Source organism: Urocampus carinirostris, chromosome 14 (genome assembly GCF_059441175.1).
Source record: "Urocampus carinirostris isolate Australia breed hairy pipefish chromosome 14, RoL_Ucar_1.0, whole genome shotgun sequence".
NCBI lineage: Eukaryota > Metazoa > Chordata > Actinopteri > Syngnathiformes > Syngnathidae > Urocampus > Urocampus carinirostris.
The window spans coordinates 16845276-16854156 of NC_142362.1; positions in this window are offsets into that span (position 1 = coordinate 16845276).

The following is an 8881-nucleotide window of genomic DNA, read 5'->3' on the forward strand; positions in this document are numbered from 1 at the left end:
GCTTTCGACTCGTTGCTGACCACGTTTTTATGCTCTTCTGTCCCGGCTTCGTTTTTCCGTTCCCGACACCGCCATCGATCGACACGGAAGTGTTTTCCTGCCTTCCCGACCAGCGATCACCAAATCGTGTGTGCAATCCTTTCCTCTCTTCCCAATAAAACTGAGAAAAACGTGACGCAAGTGGGTCCCGTCTCCGTTCTGGTCCTGACATAATGGCTATATTTTGAGTTTGTTTTTTTTACGGGAAAAATAGACACAGAACTACCTTTTATTGTGTCAAAGCGATGTTTCTTCAGTGTTGTTCAATTAAACATTATGCTGAAATCCCTGCAGAAATGTGAAGGGTCTACTAACCTTTGTGACATACCGTAGCTTAACCAAATTCATGTATGGCATTTATTTAGCTTGAAATACGAATTGTTTTTTGTTTTGCAAACGGTTCATTTTTGCAGTTTGAAAATAAAATGAAAACACCTTATGCAACTGCAACGGCAATCAACATGTACAATAAACCACAGTGAAGAAGTTACAGGGCAATTGAGGATCTTCGGAAAGTCCAATTAACGGCCTCAGGGAAAATCGGGTTACACAAGCGACTTGCAGTCTGCTTCGTTGATCTGTTGTGTATGATTACTTTTTATCAGTGGACTTTTTCCATCGCAACACAAAACGAACCGTGTCGTCTGGCGGATGATTGTGAACAATAGTTCCTCAGTCTCGATTCGAAATTCAAGTGTCTGAAGTGATTCATGGTACTGAAAACATTTGTTCTCGGGGAATCAAATTCGTTATCATTTGACTGCATTTTGTTACTAATTAGCCAAAAGGCTAACAGTTTGATATGCTTTTCTAAAATAATAACTTGTCATGCTATCACTAGGTTTTAACAATGTTATTACTGGTTTGTGATTTTTAAAAGTAGGATTAAAGTAGGGCACAGTTAACTATTAAAAATGTCTGCATTATATAAGGGAGCTAAGTGATTTCACAAGTTCACGGGTCTTTTAACAGTCTGGGTTGTCAGGGCACCACTTCCTGTGATATGACTTGGGCAAGTACAGCCTGGAGGCGCCTATCCCCCTCCAGGCTGTTTTTTGGGTAGGGGTTTGTTCCACCACTTGAAACAGATGGTTCTGGTTTCCATGGTTACCATTAGCAGGAGAGGCCTCCTGTTCTGATTCAGATATAGCACCTTTGTCATCTGGTCACCGTTGTTGTCGGTTCAAAGTGTCCTCCCGCTGTTCAGAGTTGAACCGGACCTTACGGCGCACTTTGCCCTCAAAGCTTTCTGGCATGCGTATGACGATACTGAGCAGGCCTTGCAAAAGGGAAGCTCTATATCTATCAAAAAATCTTGCGAACAATACTGTTTTACTCAATTTATTTTTGCACCACTCGGCCAATAATATGTATTTTTTTCTTCAATTTTGGGAGTCATTGGACTTAACCGTAAGGGTTTTTCTTATCTTGTTTTTGTAATTGTTTGATAACTATCATATTCCAAGGGTTGAGTTTTATTGTGAAATTTGAATATTGTTATAGCTCTATTTCTGGGACTACAGCTAACAAGGAAATCATACTAATAACACTGTTGTACCCAGTGTATTATTCCACCACTAGTAGTGTGCATTTTTTGTCTTTCAATTTGAGGATTTTGTTTTACTTTATTGTAACCTGTACACATAATAATTATAACTTAGCTTTGAAATAATTTTAAAAGAAGTGATTATGTATTTAAAGACACTGCTCATGTCAATATTTTTGCTTTAAAAGTTGAAATCAAAATTCCAAGAAAAAAAATTGAGGACCCATGTAGCGCATTCAACTTTGGGTCAGGATTACATTTTGCAATGTCAAAAGAAATGACGAGACAATGTCAGAACATGTTAACTGAATACTATGCTTTAATTCAATTATTCACAGTGACTGAGTTATCTGATAAAAGCGGGGCGAGAGATTTGTTATATTGCATGCATGTGTGAAACAAAGGAACAGGCCAGTCGGAGGGAAGGGAGTCCCCGGGTTTTGGCATTGTTGTGACATTAAGGGGGAATTCTATCAAATTACAATCACGTAATAATAAAGCCAACATTGTTTTCTATCTAAAGGATGCCAGTTAAGATCTCAACTCCTATCTTCTTTATTTCCTTATTCTGTCACGATTACCCATTACCCTCACCTGTTCTCGCTCCCCTGGCTTCCTGATAGTCTCCGGCTCCCAGACTTTTTCCTCCCTTCGACCATGCTCTGATCTCCCGTCCCGGCTACTTGACTCGTTTCTGCCCATCGACCACGCTCCGATACCCCGTCCCGGCTACTCAACTTGTTCCCGCCTTCCGACCACGCTCACAGCCCGTGAGCTCCCTGCTCCTCCTGCCTAGCGATCGCCGGATTGCTGGCGCTTGCCTTCCCATACCTGACTTCTCAACTTCCGAAATAAAGTTTGTTGTGAAACGTTACGCATTTGGGTCTACCATCTGTTCTGGTTCTGACATACTCTTTTTTGTTTCGTGTTCTTTACAAGTTAATTCTGTATATGTTTGGATGAAGAAAATTACATAAATCCGAGAGTGTGTGTGTGTGTGTGTGTCTTGATTAAAGTATATTGAACTATCAAAAATGGTGAAAAGAATTCACTTAAAGTTGTGTGTAGCCATCCTTCAGATTAACTAAAAATCTGTTTTTCCCGATATAATGATCTAAAAACGTATGTTGTGCTCCAAAAAGGTGAGACGAGTTTTGAAAAGAATAAACTCTGCTCTTTCATTTATTAGGTTGATCAATGATTTGTTAAAATCATTTATTTACCACCTAAATTTGGCTACACCCATAACTAGTTTTTTTTAACCGATCTAGGAGACACTTGGGTGATTTTAAGGGCAACCTGGTGCCCGCGGGTACTACGTTGGTGACTCATGCAGTAGGATTTGCTCCTTTTTAAGTTCTTTATTGCATATATACATATATATTCAATTAAATGCTGATAATTTGAAAAAGATGGAAAAAAATTTTTTGGCCTTTCAATGAACTTCAGGAACAAAGAGACTACATCATCATTAAAATGGAAAACAGTAAATTGTAATTAATTTCCCCGGGGATAAAAATGTTGAAAAGTGGCTTCAAATGATTTTTTTTGTATATGTGAGTTCTAAAAGAACACAATAACTCTCGGACATGGGACGAGAATGAGAGCAGGGCGGCGGAGTGAAACCTTTTTTGCCGCCGTTTAGGATATCCTCCCATTCACTGGACAGGATTTAAATCATCTGGGTGAAATGCCGCTGACAACTACTGTAATTTAAACACCATTAATGGTTGTTATGCTTGATGGCTTATACCGTACCAATACTGAAAAATGTGCATTACAGTTTTTGATACCAAGTCAATTTTTTTTCCCCAAACCCTTTCTAACTGTAGTTTTTTTATTGGTAAGTTGTTTGGTATTTCGGGGTTAATTACTTTGTTTTACTGGATACATAGTTTTTAATCCAATTTAACCTGTGAGTTTATGTACTGTATATACAGTGTTATGAAAAAGTATCTGATTCTTTTGTAATCTTGCACATTAGTGCACAAAATCACTTCTCTGTTCAGTTCAGAATCTTGAGTGAAAAATGTTAATTTGTTGAGCTCTGTATCCCAAGACTTGCAGTGATGCTAAAGGGAGAAGCAAAAATATGATGACAATGGAAAGGAAGTTAGTGATTATCAGGAAATGTGAAAAAAGCACACGCATTGCTACCGTCGCTGAGCAATATGGCATTTATTAAGAGTAAGCAGGCAACTAAAGCAACAAATTATTCTAACGTACCAGCTCAAGTCACTTCACACCAAATTTCAAATTGTCTGTTAGCGTCTTTTCATTGCTTTTCCCCTGGTTGCTCTGCTTCCAGATGTGTGCTTTCATATCTAAGCACTTAACCAATCAAATTTCAGCGATTAACTTATTGCCAGGGTCAGAAATGTTCTTGGAGACCTTCACAATCAGCTCTGCAAGCCCTCAGGCATGAAATAAATGACGATGAAGCTGTTGGTTAAGCCAATCGGAATCCGAGTTGGTGGGCCAGCCCCTTCTAGGTGTGTAAAAACTTCAATGGTTTCATAAATGTAGAGACAATTTCTTTGAATTACTTTTTTTGGGGTTCAGACTCTAGTTTGGTGATTACCGATTCGGCCAGCAGGTAGTGTTCACGGTTTCCCACCCAAATTAATTTGACATAGCCTCATATTGTGTCTAGCATTTATCATGAAGAAAGCAATACTGAATTGGGTAGAAGCGTTGAAAGTACTAATCAATAAACCCGGTTTTAAGATAATCAACTGATTTAAATGACCAACAATTATTTTCATAGCATGTCAGTAATGAAAGATTATTTGCGTTACACTTACTCACACACCGTTGGCGGTATCAGCCATGCAAGGCACCTACTTGCATGTCGGGGAATTAGGGATTCAGTGTCATGCCCAAGGACACTTTGACATTTAACTCGGAGGAGCCGGGAATTGAACCTGAAGCCTCTCTGTCCCGAGACATGCACACTACGTGCAAAAAATATCTCAACTATTCCATTTCTATAATTAATAATTGATTGAATTCTTAGTCTGACTGCATGCATTTATATTGCATCGGTTAGTCCAGGGGTCGGGAACCGATGGCTCTTTTCATGACTACATGCTGCTTGGAGATCAAATGGATCTTATGCAATTGCTTAATGCATAACATTCAACGGCATTTGTCACGAGCGCAAAGCTGAGACAACACTGTCTACCTCTACGTTTCAGTCCAGTATATACAGGACACAATTTTACAGTGAAGGTGTCACACCAACAGACCCTGTCTTAGCTTTAAATTGCTAAATTATCCTTTAAATGGAAGCTTATTAAACAATCTATGTCCATTGTTGAGACAGTTTATGATAAAAAAAAGCCCCATAACAAACTATAAACACCCAGAAGCTCTAGCAAACCACCTAGAGCAATTTGATTGGGTGAGTGGTAGGAATGGGCGGAACTACACAGGGTTGCGCACACACCCTCCCCTTGCCCGGCGCCGTCTGCCCTAAAGGTAAATCTGTCTGTATCCTCGTTTGCAGTACTGTATGTTGTGAAGTTTGCTCGTACCTTGGTTTTGAAACTATTTTAATTCGTATATACAATTTTATTGTTAGGCAGCACGGCGGCGCAGTGGTCAGCGCGTGTGCGGCACAGTTCTGAGGTCGTGGGAACCTCCTGCCTGGGTTCAAATCCAGCTACCGGCCTTACTGTGCGGAGTTTGTATGTTCTCCCCATGCTTGCGTGGGTTTCCTCCGGGCACTCCGGTTTCCTCACACATTCCAAAGACATGCATTTCAGGTGGATTGGCCGGTCCAAATTGTCCCTAGGTGTGAATGAGCGAGCGAGTTGTCTGTCCCTGTGTGCCCTGCGATTGGCTGGCAACCAGTTCAGGGTGTCCCCTGCCCACGGCCTGATGATTGCTGGGATGGGCTCCAGCACCCCTGCGACCCCACTGAGGATAAGCGGTGCAGCTAATTAGATGAGATGAGGAATTTTATTATTATTACCTTGGTTAACGGGGATTCGAAACACATTTGCCAATTATCCCGTTTGCGACAACTTTACTTTTGAATACCCACCTCAGAATGGACTCATGTCGTTTTTCTACTAAACACTACAGACGCTGGCCTAGTTACGAACGAGAGGTTCCGGGCGATCGTTCGTAAGCTGAATGTGTTCGTAAGTTGCTTCAGTGCTATATTTTGTATGTTTAAGGTTTATATGTTTAAGACTTGTATAAGTAAGTATTGTTTTGTATTAAAAAACAAACATTTAATAAGATACCATGCTTTATAAAGATAAATGAAGTGAAGTTTAACTTGTGGAAGATGGGCTTCAAGAGGTAGGTTACTTCTTCCTCCGTGGTAGAAAGTGGGCAAAAAAAAGCAATCCAACCATTTTCTCAACCGCATCAAGCTTTCTTATGTCTTTTTCATTTAAAAAAACCCGTCTCGCCTCTTCTTTACACTTTACACCAACCATATTGAATGGATGCACAAGTTATTAAAAAATAAAATGTCAAAGTTTTTAGCGCACTGGAGATACAGTATAGAATGTTTACACATGAACTAGGAAGGGGAAGCGGATTTCTTCTTTGGGGTGGATGATGGGTGACCTCTTACAGCGCCACTTGCTGGAAGGGCTGGAAAGAAGCAACACAGTACTGTCCCATACTCGGAAAAAGGTGCACACAATACAAAATCTAACTTTCAGCAATGTCCGGATATTTTTCGACATCCCGAAAAAATTGTTCGTACCTACCATTTTTCGTAAGTTAAATGGTCGTAAGTAGGGGAGCGTCTGAATTCATAATTATCTACTGTATACATTATTTGTACTTCTTTTGAAATCTCCGACACAACCGTTGATTAATAGGAGTGCGTAAGATGAAGGCTCAAACCAGTACCCTGGAAAAGATGAATTTGCTCCTATCCTGCATCCCCCCACTGAAAAAATAGTGCCAACTCAGACTTTTCTCTTTTTTCCTCATGCTGCTGACCCCATTGACATCTGTTGGCTGGGTAAACACATATACATGCTCTACCGGTGACCTTCAGGTTCATTTAGCAATGACCCGTCATAAATCTCACTAATAGTGCCTTAACATATATGGTTTTAGTTAGATACAAATGGACCACAGTGAAGCAGTAACTGCACTTTACCAAACCAATTTATTTCAAAACAAAATGTTGATTAACGCCATTTCTATCACAGCTATAGTATAGGAAAATGTTTTAATCACTGATAAGCATAATAAAGAATAATTTTGTTTTGGACTTCAGTGCTGTTAAGCAGCTACTGTTCACAAAAAATATTTTCGTCAATACAAATTAAATATATTATTTAAGGACGAGCGAGTACTGATGCCAAGTAATGGTATGGGTGCCATTTCAAGCATTTCAGGCATGCCAACCTTTTGTCATTAAAAAACGGTAGATGTTATCACGCACTCTATTTTCATGCGCAAAACACAATCCGTCTCCAGAATATAAAAAAAAAACAACAACATGCACTTGTTTAAAAAAGGAAGTTGCTAACTTTTACCAAAACACAAAATTGATGTGATTGTTGGGAGCGGTTTATTTACACACAAAACTAAGTCTTGCTTCAAAATAAAGCAGCTAAAGATTAAAATACGTACTCGTCTTGAGTCAAGATTTTGTTGTTGTTTTTTACATTTGAAAAGGCAGTAGGTTTAAAATTAAATAAATCAGGAGGCGTTTTTAGGGGGAAAGGTGGTCTAATGTTTAAAGCAGTAGTGTGGTAGGTATGGTATTTTATGAATTACATGTGAGGGGGCTTTTAGTGGCCATTAAAAATCATGACCGTAAAATTTGTTTATTAAATCATAAGTATGTTATATTAAGAAAAGGTATGATAAATTTATAGGTATCATATCAGTGATTTATTTTGCACACCAAGGTGATTTTCATTTACACATGGTATTTCTAAGTATTGCTACTCAATTGTCATATCAGTTTGGAAAATATATTGAACATCCTTAATACAGTCTATCCCCGAGATATAGTGAACCCGTCTTACAATGTTAATCCCTTTGCGTTGTGGAATAAAATATTTTTTCGGCCGAGCTTCACAGCATTTTCTCTCAAAAACAACATCAAATAACGAATTATTTTGCGTCTGCATTATGATACTTTTTTCTACTTGTTTTCGAATCAATTTACTCTCTATGCGTCCAGGACTTGCATTGGTGCTAAGAGAAGAGGCAAAAACTTGATAACTATGGAAACGAAGCTTGCAATCAGCAAGAAATACGAATCGCTAGCCTTGCTAAGTTGCATGCCCAGAATCGACGATCGAGATTATTATTAAAAATAGGGATGCGATTAAAGCAAGAAAATCTTCTAAGGGAATACAGTCTTGCAAATGGAAATTTAAAAACCATATTCATCAACCCCCTTGCATCCACCTGCTACTCCAGGTAACCAGGTCAAGTCACACCACACCAAAGGTAAATACAATTTCATTTTTCTTTTACTTGTATATTTATTTATAATCATCTCTTATCATACACATATGCATTACACCAAAGTAGTACTTACTATATAGTATTTAATCATTTAATCTGTAAAAAATAAATTAGCTAATTACCACCCCTTGCTATACAGCAATTCACTCTGCAGTGCCCACCCCAGAATGGATTGTTGTTGTATTCCGGGGTTTCTCAGCATTAGTCAAAACTGTCTTAAACTATACCTGTGTATGATTCAAATTTTAAGGGATTTTTTTTTTTAGTTTGAACAATTCTATTGACACTTTTAACAGCAATTAAACACATTCACAATTTCATTATATCATATTCTAACAATATGAGGTTTGAACAATTTTTATCAACACTTTTAACAGCAATTACGATACTATTGAATATATACTTAAAAAACAGGAAAAGGGGTGAAGGTATTCTGAGTAACGTTTCAGATTTCTACGACGAATTTGTGACGTCACGCTTTTCTCATCTATCATTCAAATGCACGGACGAGGGCGACGTCACGGTTTGCTGTGTTTGCGTGATCAAATTTAGATTGTATATTTTGGGTTATTTTGATGATTTTTTCTTTGTTGAAAGCAACGTTTTAAGCAAAAGGCAGGCAGAAAAAAAGAACCATGAGGACGAGCCACACCGTGGAATGTTAACTATGCATCATGTAACATTGCAAACAACATGGGTAAATGGCGCGGTCTGAGAAGAAATTTGCCATTATAAATTAAATCAAAGTAAAATACATACATCCACAAATATTAAAAATTGTGTTTTATTGAGTCGACATGGCCTGTTGTTGGCAAAAGATCATGATATTTCTGTGAT